The following is a 14,456-nucleotide window of genomic DNA, read 5'->3' on the forward strand; positions in this document are numbered from 1 at the left end:
CTGACAATTGCTCAAAATCATGCTTGCTGGGAATTAAGACAACTGAGATTAGATATGACCATTGAACCTTCCTTAAATGAGATAAATGAATAATTAAATATCTCAGTTGAAGATCCCAAGGATCAAGAGGCCTATTCCTGAAGAAGAAGAATATATTTTAAAAAATATTCGCTTTGTGGGGGCCCCTGGGTGGCTCAGTTGGTTAAGTGACTGACTTTTGATTTCAGCTCAGGTCGTGATCTCATGGTTTGTGAGTTCAAGTCTGGAGCCCACTTGGGATTCTCTCTCCCTCTCTCTCTGCCCCTCCCCCCCTCAAAAAAATAAACAAACTTAAAAAAATTAAAAAATAATATTCCCTTTGTGGACAAAAATGTCTGTGTCCACCATTTGGGCAAAATAAACTGGATTATCTGACAGCGAACAGTTCCATTTTTAGTAGAGGACCAGAAGCACTGCGAGTCATTTCAGAATGTCGTTTAACATGTTTTTAAATAGGGGAAAAAAAGACTGTGCCCTTCCTCCTTCTAAAAAATCCCTTTTAAAAAATTCCTTTCAAAGGCACTGTTTTTGTTTTGTTTTGTTTTGTTTTATTTTGAGAGAGAGAGAGAGAGAGAGGGCACAAGTGCGTGAGGGGCAGAGAGGGAGAGAGAGAGAGAGAGAGAGAGAATCCCACAAGGGGCAGACGGATGGGGGGAGAGAGAAGGAGAGAGAGAGAGAGAGAAGCAGGGCTCACCCAAAGCAGGGCTCAAACTCACAAACCGTGAGATCAAGACCTGATCTGAAGTCAGAGGCTTAACAACTGAGTCACCCAGGTGCCCCTCAAATGCACTATGTCTTTTGTTGAATTTTCTATTTCACTGGATGAAAAAAAAAATCAACGTAAGGTTTATTCCAGACAAGAGCGTCCTAAATCAGACAGTAGTTGAAACCACAGAAGTAGTTGAGATTATCCCAAGGGAATCTGGAACAGAAGGCGGGATGCAGAATTCTGGGTGGAAGGGACAGCTCTTAAATTCGCCTTTCCAGGATCCATTCTCCCTCCTCTGGGTAACAACATACTATTTCCTCTGGAAAGCACCTCCATTCCTATCCCTCAGTTCGACGTGTTCATATGGGGATGGCCCCACATTCTGGACCTAAGATGGGACACATCACTCAAACATGGTGCATCGGAGTGCTGCGAACCTGGTCACGATGGCTGATTCACGAGGTTGAGAGATTCACTGACTCACTAGTCCAAGGAGACGTCACTCTGGGTCTTCTGCTAAAACTACTTGGGAAAGGAGGCTCTTTGTCTGCTGGGGCTGCTGTACAAGTAGGATATGAGCAGGGAATTGCTGTTGGCCAGCTAGTCAGTGCAGGAGCATCTTGCCTGAGAGAGAAGCAGTGGGGAACAGAGCGAAGACAATAACAGAGACCCCGAGTGGACATGTTCTGACAAAGCTAGTTCTGTTCTTGAACTTCTTGTCTGAGCCAATAAATTCCTTCTCCTATGAAAGGCAATTTCAGGGGCGCCTGGGTGGCTCAGTTGGTTAAGCATCCAACTTCAGCTAAGGTCATGATCTCAGGGTTGATGGGTTCAAGCTCCACGTCGGGCTCTGTGCCGACAGCTCGGAGCCTGGAGCCTGCTTCGGATTCTGTGTCTCCCTCTCTCTCTGTTCCTCCCCCTGCTCGCACTCTGTCTCTCTCTCTCTCTCTCTCAAAAATAAAGATTAAAAAAATAATAACAAAGGCAATTTCGATTGTGATCTGACACTTGTAACCAAAAAAAAAAAAAAAAAAAAAAAAAAAAAGAAATCATGACTAAAGCACTCGGGAACATCAACATTTAAAATGTGTTTCTTCAGTGTTTGAAGTTTGCCTTTACACATACATGGTGATAACAGCTGATTGATTAGCCCAACGCTGTCTGCTTAGCCTCTTTCTACAGTGCCCCCAGCAGGAAAGGTGGAAGCCACATCTCTCACTCCCTTTGAAGCCAGGATTCTGCATGAGACTGAGGCTCTGCCAGAAGGATGAGCTTGGGAGAGACCCTGATTGGAAACCGGGTGGTCTGAAGACACTTGCCCTCATGAGGGACTTGATCCGCACAGAGTTGCATGCGGAGAGAGGCACAGGGTGCGGGGCACCGCTTTGCCGGCACAGTTCCCGCTAGAGCTGCTTGGTGCCAGCAGCTTGGCAGTGGCTTTGATTTAGGAGCCTTCTCACTGGGCAGAGGCAGAGCAGTTCCGTTGCGTGTGCGGGGTTCCTGGAAGTTTCGCACTCCCGACCTTTATGTGAACCGTCTGTGCTCTTAGGCAAGCCCCTTTTGATTCCACCAGCTGGACTGTATTTTTCAGTTTGTTACTAACAACCTTGATCAATACCCTGCAAAGTACATGCCTCTAGGGAAACAAACAATAGGCCCCGTCAATTTTCCAACAGGTTTTGAAATCCAGAAAAGGCAGCACATTTGTTGGCTTAAGCGATAGGAAATGGAGGAAGAAGCCCTGAAAAAAAGCAGTAACATCTATGAGGGAAGTGCTCGACGGTCCATTTAGAAGAGGACACAGCAGCAGAATCAACTGTTACAGAGGAGTGAAATGTTGAAATTAGGCCACTGCACTTGGCAGGTTCAGGGAAGTAGAGGGGCAGAATTCTAATTGCAGCAGTGAATTGGGAAGTGAATGAACGATAAGAAAGTACAGGGAGTAGCGAGTATTTTTTGAAGCGAACACGTTGTGAAGTAAAGGAAGGAAAAAGGATGATAGGCCGATTTTCAGGAAGAAGGAAAGTTCTTTTAATTTCCTTCTTTTCTTTCTTTTTTAGTCCATAGACACAAGAGAAAGAGCCACTGGGGCAGGAGAGATTGAAGATAAAAGGAAGAAGGAGTACTTGATAAGGCTAAGTCCCAGAGGAGGGCAGCAGGGACAGGATCCAGAGCAGAGGGGTCCAGCTCACTCTGCACAGGAGGAAGTACTCCTCCGAGGACAGTTCAACAACGATGGTGGTCAAGATGCACGAGAACTCAGAGAGAAGTGTGGACTTTGTGCAGGATGGTTTCCCTTTCTCTGCGGAGGAGGGGCAGGCCACCTGCTGATGGCGAGAAGGACAGTGACAGGGTCTTTGTGGTGAACTGCAGAGGCCGCTTTGGGGCGTGTGAAAGGACACTGGAGCTGTCACGCTTGGCCAACAGCAGGTGACAGAAAACCTTGCTCAAACTGCCTGGGACGAAAAAGGAACTCCTGGTTCATGTAGTGAAAAGTCCAAGGCCTGAGCGGCACCTGGGAGTTCAAACAATGCCATCAGAACTTGGTTTCTTTCCCTCCCTCTGCTAATGTTGGCTCCAATTCTCGGACACCACTGCCCAATCCCTGACAAGGGAAAAAAGAGCCGTTTCCCTCCCGGAGGAGGGCGTGCCCAAGCGCTGACAAGGAGCTGGACCAGACCAATTTGGGTCTTAAACTCATCCTCCGACCAATCACCAAGGCCCAGATTTGGAGTACTCTGATTGGCTGGCCCCAGGGCATGTGATCGCCTCTGACCCAATCACTGCAGCAGGGGGATTTCAGCGCGCTGAAGAGCCCGCCCTGCGGACGGTGCGGGGACGGGTTCTAACCCGATTTCCTTGAAGGCGGAGGGAAGGACGTGGAGTGCCAACCCCAGGCATTGGTTTAGGACGAGGAGGGCTCATTATGTTCTTCGTCAGGTGGAAAGGGGAGCCTTCTGCCGCCCGAGCCGGGGAGGAACTTCGGATGACTGGCCGTCTGAAACAGCCCCGCCGGCACCGAGAAGAGGAGACAGCAAAATACGAATAAAAGGATTGTGAGGAGGGCCCCAAGGTTAGCACAAATACCTGGTTGAGTCCGTCAGCACCCTTATGAAACTTTTGTTGTTGTTGTTGTTAAGCAGCACTTCCTGGCCCGCGCTGGAGGATAAGGAAATGTTGATAGAAATACACGCGCAGGGGCACCTGGGTGGCTCAGTGGGTTAAGCCTCCCACTCTTGATTTCGGCTGAGGTCATGATCTCGTTGGTCACGGGTTCCAAACCCACGTCGGGCTCTGTGCTGACAGCTCAGAGCCTGGAGCCTGCTTTGGATTCTGTGTCCCTACCTCTCTCTCTCTGTCCCTGCCCTGCTCCTCTCTCTCTCTGAAAAATAAATAAACTGAAAGAAAGGAAGGAAGGAAAGGAGGAAAGAAAGAAAAAAGGGAAGGAGGGAAGGAAGGAAAGAAAGAGAAGGAAGGAAGGAAGGAGAAGGAAGGAAGGGATACACCCACAGCAGAGTTATAGCCAGGGTGCAGAGTGGGAAATTCCCCCGACTTACCCTTGAAGGCACTCGTTTCTGACATAGGCAGTCCCCAGTCGAGCAGCTGACGTGGCCCACAGCCTCCTGCGCAGGCAAATTTACTCCTGGGGAAAAATGTAATGACATACTTTGGAATGATCCCTAATGAGGAACGAGTGAGGGTCTGTGACATGTGTGCCTCTTTGGATTTGATGTGCTCCCCTTAATCACATGTAGCTAAGCCAGGACTTGAAAAAGCTGGGCCACCAGGGAATTGGCATGGGATTTGCACAGAATCTGCTTTGAGTTTTAATTTTATGTCGCTCCCCTTAGGGTGTTCTTAATAGGAGTGATGTTTCTTGATTCCCGAACTCATCCCCGCCCTTGGTCTCAGTTTTTCCCATTCACTCCTTACAATAACCAAAATCTTCCACACCACACATCTGCAGCTGAGACAAGAAACACTGAGCCTGGTGGGGGGACAACTTTGAGACTAGGCAGGGAAGACATCAGAGGATACGGATGGACTTAAGTACGTATCATGGGAAGAACAAGAGAGAGAAGTTCTATGTGCCTGGTAGAGTAATCTTTCTAGAGCACAGCTCTGACCAGTCTGTCCTCTGCTCGCTTTTTTTTTTTAATTACGTTTGCATATTCTTAATGCCTAAAGAATAAAGTTCAGAACCCCAGGCATGGCATTCTAGATCCTTCAAGCTCTATCCCCAAACTTTCCTTTCATGATTTAAAATTTTTATGTTTAAATATTAAAGATTTCAATACACAGAGTTCAGAGAAAAGGATGATACACCCAAGTGCCCACAAGAAAAATTAGACTGTTCGTTGGTTTACCGTATCTGTTTCATATCTTTGTGTAAAGAAAGTCTTAGACAAGGCCTCGGGGGCACCTGGGACCCTGGGCACCTGCATTGGCCCCACAGGTTGGGGGGGGGCACTGCCTGGTTCCTTGACGGCCCGTGGGTGGGCCAGGCATCTAGGGTGGGACTGGGTGCCTGCCATCAGCCAGGGGGTCGGCCCCATGGAGGGGTACCGCTCTGAGGTGAGGACAGAGGACCAGCAGCCTGTTCGGTACCTGGAAGAGGAGAACCGAGGAACTGCGGTGCTTGGGATAAACAGAGCTTATGCCAAAAACCCATTCAGTAAAAGCTGATAAAAATGCTCTCAAAAGCTGTGGATGCTTTCAAATCTGATTCAAAAGCGCGGATGGTAATAGTCAGGAGTGAAGTCCCAGGAATATTCGGTGCTGCTGCTGACCTAAAGAAGAGAGTCCAAGTGAATCCCAGTGAAGTTGGTCCTTTTGTCTCCAAAATGAGAGCAGTGGTGAATGAAATAGAGGCAGGGGGGTCACAGCCACTGCCAGGCGGTATCGGGATGGTCCTCATCAAAGACTTCATCTTCTCGTGTGCTCGATGCCAAGAAGCCAAAGCAGTGGGCTTGATCAGCCACGTTCTAGAACAGAACCAGGACAGGAATGCTGCCCAGCCCACGCAAGGCCTTGGACCTGGCAGGAAAGTTTTTACCTCAGGGACCTGTTGCAAAAAAATGGCAAAATTAGCAATTAATCAAGGGATGGAGATTGATTTAGTAACAGGATTCGCCATAGAAGAAGCTTGTTATGCTCAGACTCTTCCAACAAAAGACAAGCTTGAAGGTCTTCTTGCTTGTAAAGAGAAAAGGTCTCCTCGCTCTAAAGGAGAATAGAAGAAACAGAAATCTTTACAAGGCCAGTGTAATAAATGTACTTCCAGAAGTGTCTTTTAAATCCACATGTGCCTCAGACCCTGGAGTGCCAATGACCAAGGTGAAGAGTGAGTTATCTGTAGAGTGAATTAGCATCTGGAGTGGACCCATATGAATACTTTGTCCAAATGTGTCTCGTGTCGTATGCATTCAGATTTATAAAGCTGGTCGTGGGTGCTGTCAGAGACAGATTCAAAATTAGACACACATTTTTAATATCCCCTGCATACAAGGCTTTCTGTCCTTAATTTTATAATGTGAATAACTAATATATCGCACACTCGAGGAAGTAATACGGATTGTATGCCTGCTGTGCCTCAATACAAAATAAAATTATTTCTATCTACCAAAAAAATGAAAAGTCTTACAGATAGAGTGGAAGCTCCCAGCTACCCTGCATGCCCGTGTAGAGTTCAAAGTGTCATGACCATCCCGGAAGGAATCACTATCCTGAAGTTGTTCTGCATCATTGTTATCCATGTTTATGTGTTTTCGTTAATTATAGGTTTCTGTAGACACCATATAGTATTATTCAAGGAGATTTAAACTCCTGTATTAATTAAATCACAGTATACATATCACCTTCTAACTTGCTTTTGAAATTCAACGTTTTTGATATTTATCCATGTTAGTAATGTCGATCTAATTCATCTATTTATTTCAACTGTTATACTGTATTCCCATGTATGGCTATATCAAAATTTATCCATTCTTTTTAAAAAAATTTTTTTTAATGTTTATTTATGTTTGAGAGAGAGTAAGAGAGCACAAGCAGGGGAGGGGCAGAGATAGGGGGAGACACAGAATCTGAAACAGGCTCCAGGCTCTGAGCTGTCAGCACAGATCCCAACGGGGATGGAAGCCAGGAACTGTGAGATCATGATCTGAGCCAAAGTCAGATGCTTAACCAACTGAGCTACCTAGGTGCCCCCAAAATAACTCTTTAAAAAATGTTTATTTTTGAGACAGAGAGAAAGAGAGCAAGAGGGGAGACGAGCAGTGAGAAAGGGAGACAGAGGATCTGAAGCGGGCTCTGTGCTGACAGCAGGGAGCCCAACTCAGGGCTCTAAGTCACAAACTGTGAGATCATGACCCGAACCAAAGTCAGACGTTTAACTGACTGAGCCACCCAGGCGCCCCACAGAAATAACTTAAAATTTTTTTTTTAAATGTTTATTATTGAGAGAGAGAGACAGACATAGTGCAAGAGGGGAAAGGCAGAGAGAGGGAGACACAGAATCCAAAGCAGGCTCCAGGCTCCGAGCTGTCAGCACAGAGCCCAGCACAGAGCCCGATGTGGGGTTTGAACCCATGAACCATGAGATCATGACCTGGGCCACAGTTGGACGCTCAACCGACTGAGCCACCCAGGCGCCCCAGGCAGTGATTTTTCAAAATTGTGTTCTATTACCTATTTTGAAAACAATACAGGTAAGTGCAGAAAGTAATGAAACAGAAAACACGACTGTTAGATTACTTAACAAATCCCTCAAGAAACTGCCATCACAAGGCACAATAGAGAATTTTCTCTCAGGTTTCATAGTTGAGAAACACTGAACAACTGAACCATTCTTTTTTCTGTGAACCTTGTAATAATGGGAATGTGCTTTTTGTTTTGGCTACTAAGAAGCCTGGCACCAAATTTGTTACCCACCATAGGAACTCACAACACTTCATGGTGTATATTCTATATTCTAATCTCTCCCTGGCTTCATTCTTTTTCCTCAGCTTTATCACCTCAAGTATTCTGTGTGTGTGTGTGTGTGTGTGTGTGTGTGTGTGTGTGTGTGTACGCGCGCGCACTTCCTGGAAGCATTTGTGGAGTGTGGCATAAATGAATCAATGAATAAATAAACAGATTATGACAGCAAGACAGCAAGACTAGACAGGATAGAATGGGCAGATCAAATAATCTGTACCCATTACAGAATTCTGCCTTAAAGCTAATTTTTGTCAAGACATACTCCTCTTCCATAAATAATGTAGTTTATAATTTCGTAACTTTGGCATTTTCTCGTGGAGAGCTAAGCTCATTCCATTTCAACCATCTCAAGATTAAAGGTTAGGTTTTCACGTTTCCTTGCATTGATCAGAGTGTTAAAACATAAATCAAAAGGACCATTTGGGAGCTTGCAAACATCCAGCGGTTAGGGGCAGAAATAACAACAGCTGTCCATACTGCTGGTCAATGGATCCTTCTCTTTGAAAAAAAAATAAAATGAAAAGTTCAGACTTGTGAATGCCATAATCTGCCTGCAAAAAGATTGTATGGAAATCACATGCAAATTACCCCCCCTGTGCTGACAGTGACTAAGAGCAGTTATTGTGTCTCCCACGCTCAGCTAAGGAGAAATGTGGGGTGTGAGTGGTTCTTTAATAGTATGTTGGGAGCTAAGCCGTTCTTTGGCCTTCAGTGAATAGGACTTTTATACGTCTTGCCCTGATTGGCCTTTTGTCTTATGTGTTGGAGTCTTTTTCCACCTCAGTTTAAGAATGTCTTCTGATGTTCAGCCACTTCATTTCATTATAAATGTCCTATTTTCTTTTTTCTTTTGTTATTATGGAAACCATCCGTCGTATAATGTAGAAGGTGTTTTCAGTGCATCCTTTTTTTCCCTGTGACCTGTTCTGCTTCGGTTGTGTTTTATGCACAGATTGGTTCGGCAGTTTTTAATGACTTGGCAGTTAAGAACAGTTTCTGGGAAGAAAAAAGGAAAAAAGAAAAATTTGAAAAGGAAAAGCCAGGCAAACCAGAAATTTTTTTGGCCCAAGTGACCTAACCAGTCACGGCGATTGCTGTCATTTTCTGGTTTAGTGAACAATGAAGTAAAAATTAAATGAATATTAAAAACCCTACTGAAATTATTTTCGCATGGATGGATTTTCTTCCCCTCTAAATGTTGATTTCTCTTGGTGTGATTCTATCTCGTGCATTTGCAAAGTGAGTTGGGTGGGGACAAATTGGCCCACTGGGTGAATGGAGAGAGTTTGAGGGTCAGTGAATTTCCAAGTGCTGGTTATCTTGTTTAAATTAGTAGCCGAATCCTGTGCCACCGTCTGGGACGATTCGTTTCTTTCCTTTACTTATGGCCCAAACCACACGATAGGAAGATTTAAAACGCAAGAGAACCATCTGAGATCATCTGATATCATCCCCTCCCGGTGGTAATTCTTGTTTTTCTTTTCAGAGAATTTGTCCACAAGCATACTTTGTACATAGTTGCCTCCAACAGCTCCTCCCTCCCCCCCCTCCCCCACTTCATAAAGAATGGCATTTTATCTGTGAGCGCATACATTCTGGACACGGGGTCTGTTTCCAGGGTTTTCTACCTCGGCGCGATCAACATTTTGGGTTGGCTAATTCTTTGTTGTGGGGGCTGTCCTGTTGTTCGTTGTGTGATATTTAGCGTCATCCCTGGTCTCACCCGCCACCAGGTGCAGGGGGTAACCCCACCCCCTCCCAGCTGAGACAGCCAAAAACGCCTCCAGAGGGTGAGGGGTGCGGGACTTAATATGGTTGCCCCAGTTGAGAACCACTGGCCCGTTTTTCCTTATCTGAGGAAAGCAAAGGGTGTGAAGGATGAAATCCCACGTCCAGCCAGGCAGAAAGGAATGTGCCTCAGTGCTGGCGGAGCCAGCCTCTGGGGAAGGCATGCCGACCTCTCCACCTGACCCTCATCGTGAAGCCAGTCAGATGGGCACAGGATCCCCAAATCCAGCTCTTCCCAGATCAGGAACCAATAGCCACTCTGTGGGGAATGTGTGCTGTTCCAGGCATTGGATCTTACCCATAAACCTCTGAGGAAGGTAATACTATCCATGTTCTACAGGTAGGGAGACTGAGACTTACAGAGGTTAAGTTAACGTGCCCGTGGCAAGTTGGGGAACTCAAGATTCAAACTCTGAGCAGTAAGGAGGGTAAAGCTTACAGCGTACCTCCTACCACCACACAGAAGGGTATCAGGTGTGATCCAGTCCCGCAGGGTGTGGCCGGAGAGGTAAGCCAGGGAGGAGGCTGAAAGAGAGAGAGGGTCTGGTCTGCTGAGAAACCATCCCTTTTGTTCAGTTACTCTTAGGAAGTCAAGGGCCTCGAACTCTGGTTCACTTCATGTCATGACTGATGGAGGGAGTCGATTTGGATTCTCCTTAAATATTCTCCTTAAAATGCACCAGTGCAGGATGGGACAGAAAAACCAGTTGTCTGCTCGAAGCCCAAGGGAAACACAGAGAGCGGAAAGTTAAGGCTTTAGAATCAGGGGCCGGCGTGGGCAGCCCTGAACCCCTTGGCCATGCAAACTTGAGCAGCCCCAGAAACACTGCGAATGAATGTCATTTCTCACACTAGGTTTGCCTTGTGTTTCTTCCTTCCTGGAGGACAGGAGAGAGGAGGACAGAGAGACGTGATTAGGCCACGGTTGTGGGGCTTCGGAACCACACCAGCCGTTGGGCCAGGCAGGGATTTGCCGACTGCAGCCCCGTGTTGGGAGATGTGGGGCATAAAGCCGAGGGTGGGGTTGGCTCAGTCCCGGCATCAGGCAAAGTCTTTAGAGTCTGTGTTTCAAGAGAAGAGGTGAGGTTGATTACAGTCCAGGCAAGCTTTCGAAGAAAGAACTAGGGTGTTTAATGGGGAAATTCTACTGTTTCTGCTGTGCGTTGGGTGCTGAGACGTCTGCACTGAATCCTCATAAAAATCTCTAATGAAATATGTATGTTTCACATTATTGCATCGTGGAGTCGGGTCAGCCACCGGAGATGGGTCAGAGTGCCAAGGTCTAGACCGCTCAGGGTGGGTAAGAGGAGTGAACGGAGGCATCCCACGCGGGGCCTGTCTGTCCAGTCGCTGTTACGACGGTAACATCTTATAGGAGAGCATGTTAGAACACATCAGGAGAATAGTTGAGACAGAATCGCCAGGGGCTTCCGGTGGACCTCACGCACTATATCACTGGCAGCCGATCCTTGTCACAACCTTATGAGGTAGGCGATTACTTTTGTCACTTAACAGTTACGGAAACTCAAGCTCAGAGAAGTTACGCAACTTTCCTGAAATGACGCAGTGGTAAGTATCGAGCAGATATGTTAATCCATCTGGGATGGGCTGCAAGCCGGCGCCCTTGTCTACGCCATCATGCTGAGGAAGAAGAGTAGGACTGGAAATTTCCTTTGTTCTTCGATTTCTTCCCTAGGCAGAGGTGTCCTGGATACTGAGGCAGCGACACGAGGGTCCCTACAGGAGCGCCACACCTGCCAAGCCCCAGCCTCACTTTGTGGGAAACGGGGCAGGCCCCCATCATCAGCCTGTATCTGTGAAGTTTCTTGTAATTCTTACACCTGTCCTTAACGCCTCGGCCCTGAAGTCCCGGCAGACACACGACTGAACTCAGGCCCCGTGAATCTCAGGAACCTACGTAATTCTTCTAAAGAGAAAAAAATCAGGGGTAGGGACGGCTAGATCAGTCCCCTCAGGTGAAATCGGTTTGGGGAGCTACATAAGGATAAGCCCATCGATTTCGCCAGTTCCCAGCCTTTTGGCCAGTTTGCTTTCATTGACCATGCCTTGGCGTACAACGGATTTTTCCTAACAGCTGACCTTGTTCCCTGTCAGCTGTTAGTTGCATATAATTGCACATCAACCACTGGCACTGTGGAAAAGCTAGTTATATCACCTTTAGTTACTCTTTGGAGGTTAAAAGAAGCACATCGAAGAGAAGCAAAGAAGAAGCCAGGGCCCTTTCCAACTGGGTTTGGAGACACAAGATCCGGGGCGAAGCAGAAGGAGCCCACAGGGCCAGGCCAGGACCCAGTGGACCACAAAGAAATTGGCGAAGCTGAGAGCAAGAATCTGATGAGACTAAAAATACACAGAACTATGAGACCCTGTTCCAGCCTTCATGGAGCCTTACAGAGCTCATGCACTCAGAAAAAGAAAACTCACAAAAATCTGTCAACAACTCTTTGAATTCAAAAGAGGAGAGAGAGCCTTCACATTCATTCATTCTTGTGTGCCAACGTGCGTGTGTATTTGAAGGCAATGTAGATAATAGAAGACCATATACAAATATGTATAAACATTTGTATATGGTCTTCTATGTGCTACAACTTTTCCAGGTGCTTGGGATAAAACAATGGACAATATGGGATAAAACAATGGACAATATAAACCAAAAAAAAAAAAGCAAAAAACAAAAAAACCTTGGTCATGTGGCGATCACATTATATCTCTATCTGTATTTCTGCATATGTATATACAGAATGCATATATGCATGTATTTATCAAATCTCATCCATTTGAGACCATACTAGTGGCTAATAAAGCACTGATGAATCACTGTTCTTTAAAGAATAGATGATAAACATCATTGGTTTTTATTTTAATTTTTTTAATGTTTACTGAGAGAGAGAGAGAGAGAGAGAGAGAGAGCACAAGAGGGGGGAAGGACAGAGAGCGAGGGAGACACAGAATCGGAAGCAGGCTCCCGGCTCTGAGCTGTCAGCACAGAGCCCGACACGGGGCTCGAACTCATGGATTGTGGGATTATGACCTGAGCTGAAGTCAGACGCCCAACCGACTGAACCACCCAGGTGCCCCAAACATCAACGTTTTAACTGACTTTGCAAATTACATTGCAAAATGCAAAAGTGCCTGCTCCTTATAGGTTATTATCTTGTTTATACTACCAATTGATTTAGCCACCTCTTTGTGAAGAAATTACGCGGTGGAAGGTACATTTCAGTAAATCAGAGATTTGAATGACCGAGTTTTTACTGCCGCCATTTTCAGCAGAGCAGGGTGGGGCTTTGGGATTTGCTGAGTTTGGACCAGATTTTGGGAAAGCACAGATTGCCTCAAGGTGTTGACATTCTTTAAATAGAATAAGATATGTATGGGAATGACTCATCCACTCAGTGAAAGCTTTTTTTATGGAAGTTAATCTAGTTTCCTATTTAAAGACTTGGAAGAGAGTCCACTGCAGTTTGAAAGGCAAACTTCTGCCATTTAACAACCACGCTTCCTTTCCTCCCACTTTCGCATCCCTATCTTATTACTAAGAAGCAACAGCACTGGACTGTAATATTAGTGTTAGGACACAGAGCATTTTCCAAGATGCTTTGCAAACGCCGACCTTGGGGGCCTCTCATTCATTGCTGATGGGAGTATAGATGGTGCAGCCACTTTGGAAGTTTCTTACAAAACTAAACATACTCTTACCGTATGATCCAGTAGTCACACTCCTTGGTTTTTACCTAAAGGAGTCAAAAACTTCTGTCCACACAAAAACCTTGCACACGGTTGTTTATGGCAGCCTTATGCAGAGTTGCCAAAACTCGGAAGCCACCAAAACGTCCTTCAGTAGGTGAATGGACTATCGAGCCGTGAAAAGACACGGAGGAACCTTAAATGCCTATCACTAAGTGAAAGAAGCCGATCTGAAAAGGCTACATGCTGTATGATTACAACTATATGAGATGCTGAAAGAGACAAAAGTCTGGAGACAGTGAAAAGATCAGTGATTGCCAGGGGTGGGAGAGTGGGGGTGGGGAGGGATGAACAGGCAGAGCACAGACAATTTTAGGGAAGTGAAAATACTCACAGGGTGCTATCATGGTGCATACGTCATTATACATTTGCCCCAAACCATAGAATGTGCAACACCGAGAGTGAACACTAATGTGAACCATGGACTTTGGGTGATAATGATGTGTGAGTGTAAGTTCATCAGTTTTTATAGGTGCATCAATTACAACACATGTAGCACTCTGGCAGGGGATGTTGATAGTTGTACAAATGTGGGGGGAGGAAATCTCTGTGCTTTCTGCTCAATTTTGTTGGGAACTTAAAACTGGCGTTAAAAATGAGGTTTATTGGGGCGCTGTCTCTCAAAAATTGACTCTGTCTCAAAAATAAACATTTAAAAAATTTTTTAAAATGTTTAAATAAGGTTTATTAATTTTTTTTTTTTTTTAAAGCTTTAAAAAGCTGTGCGTTTAGGCGTGCCTGAGTGGCTCAGTCGGCTGAGCCTCCGACTTCCACTCCGGTCATGATCTCGTGGTTTGTGGGTTCAAGCCCCACGTCGGGCTCTGGGCTGACAGCTCAGAGCCGGGAGCCTGCTTCGGATTCTGTGTCTCCCTCTCTCTCTGCCCCTCCCCTGCTCGTGCTCTGTCTCTCAGAAGTGAATAAATGTTAAAAAAATTAAAAAAAAATGAAATTATGTGTCTAATGAACTAGAATCTGATGGTACAAATATTACCAGCTAGATAGGTCTGTTCCTAACCCGTCCTGGTGACTGATAACAGATTTGTACAGAAATGTTTGTGGGCGAGGCCTGCAGCTGGCTCCCTGAACAGGAGTGTCTTTTTTTGCCTTGAGCAAGATTTGCTGGTGCCGCAGTGGTCCCCTCTGGTTTTCGGCCCTGAAAGCAGCATTGTGTAAG

At 45.9% G+C, this 14,456-nt stretch overlaps 1 long non-coding RNA gene and 1 pseudogene across 2 annotated transcripts in view; both read left to right on the forward strand.

The window, feature by feature from the left end:
• Positions 1–2,363: 2,363 nt before the first annotated feature.
• The window catches only part of LOC131488204 (uncharacterized), a 33,444-nt gene continuing 21,351 nt past the window's right edge, over positions 2,364–14,456 (forward strand). For both annotated transcript variants that reach the window (XR_009250116.1, XR_009250117.1), the window contains exon 1: positions 2,364–3,821. This is a non-coding gene — a long non-coding RNA (uncharacterized LOC131488204). The remainder of the gene's footprint in view (positions 3,822–14,456) is intronic.
• On the forward strand, positions 5,077–6,647 carry LOC131488194 (methylglutaconyl-CoA hydratase, mitochondrial-like; annotated as a pseudogene).

This window comes from Neofelis nebulosa, chromosome 1 (genome assembly GCF_028018385.1).
Source record: "Neofelis nebulosa isolate mNeoNeb1 chromosome 1, mNeoNeb1.pri, whole genome shotgun sequence".
NCBI classification, from domain to species: domain Eukaryota; kingdom Metazoa; phylum Chordata; class Mammalia; order Carnivora; family Felidae; genus Neofelis; species Neofelis nebulosa.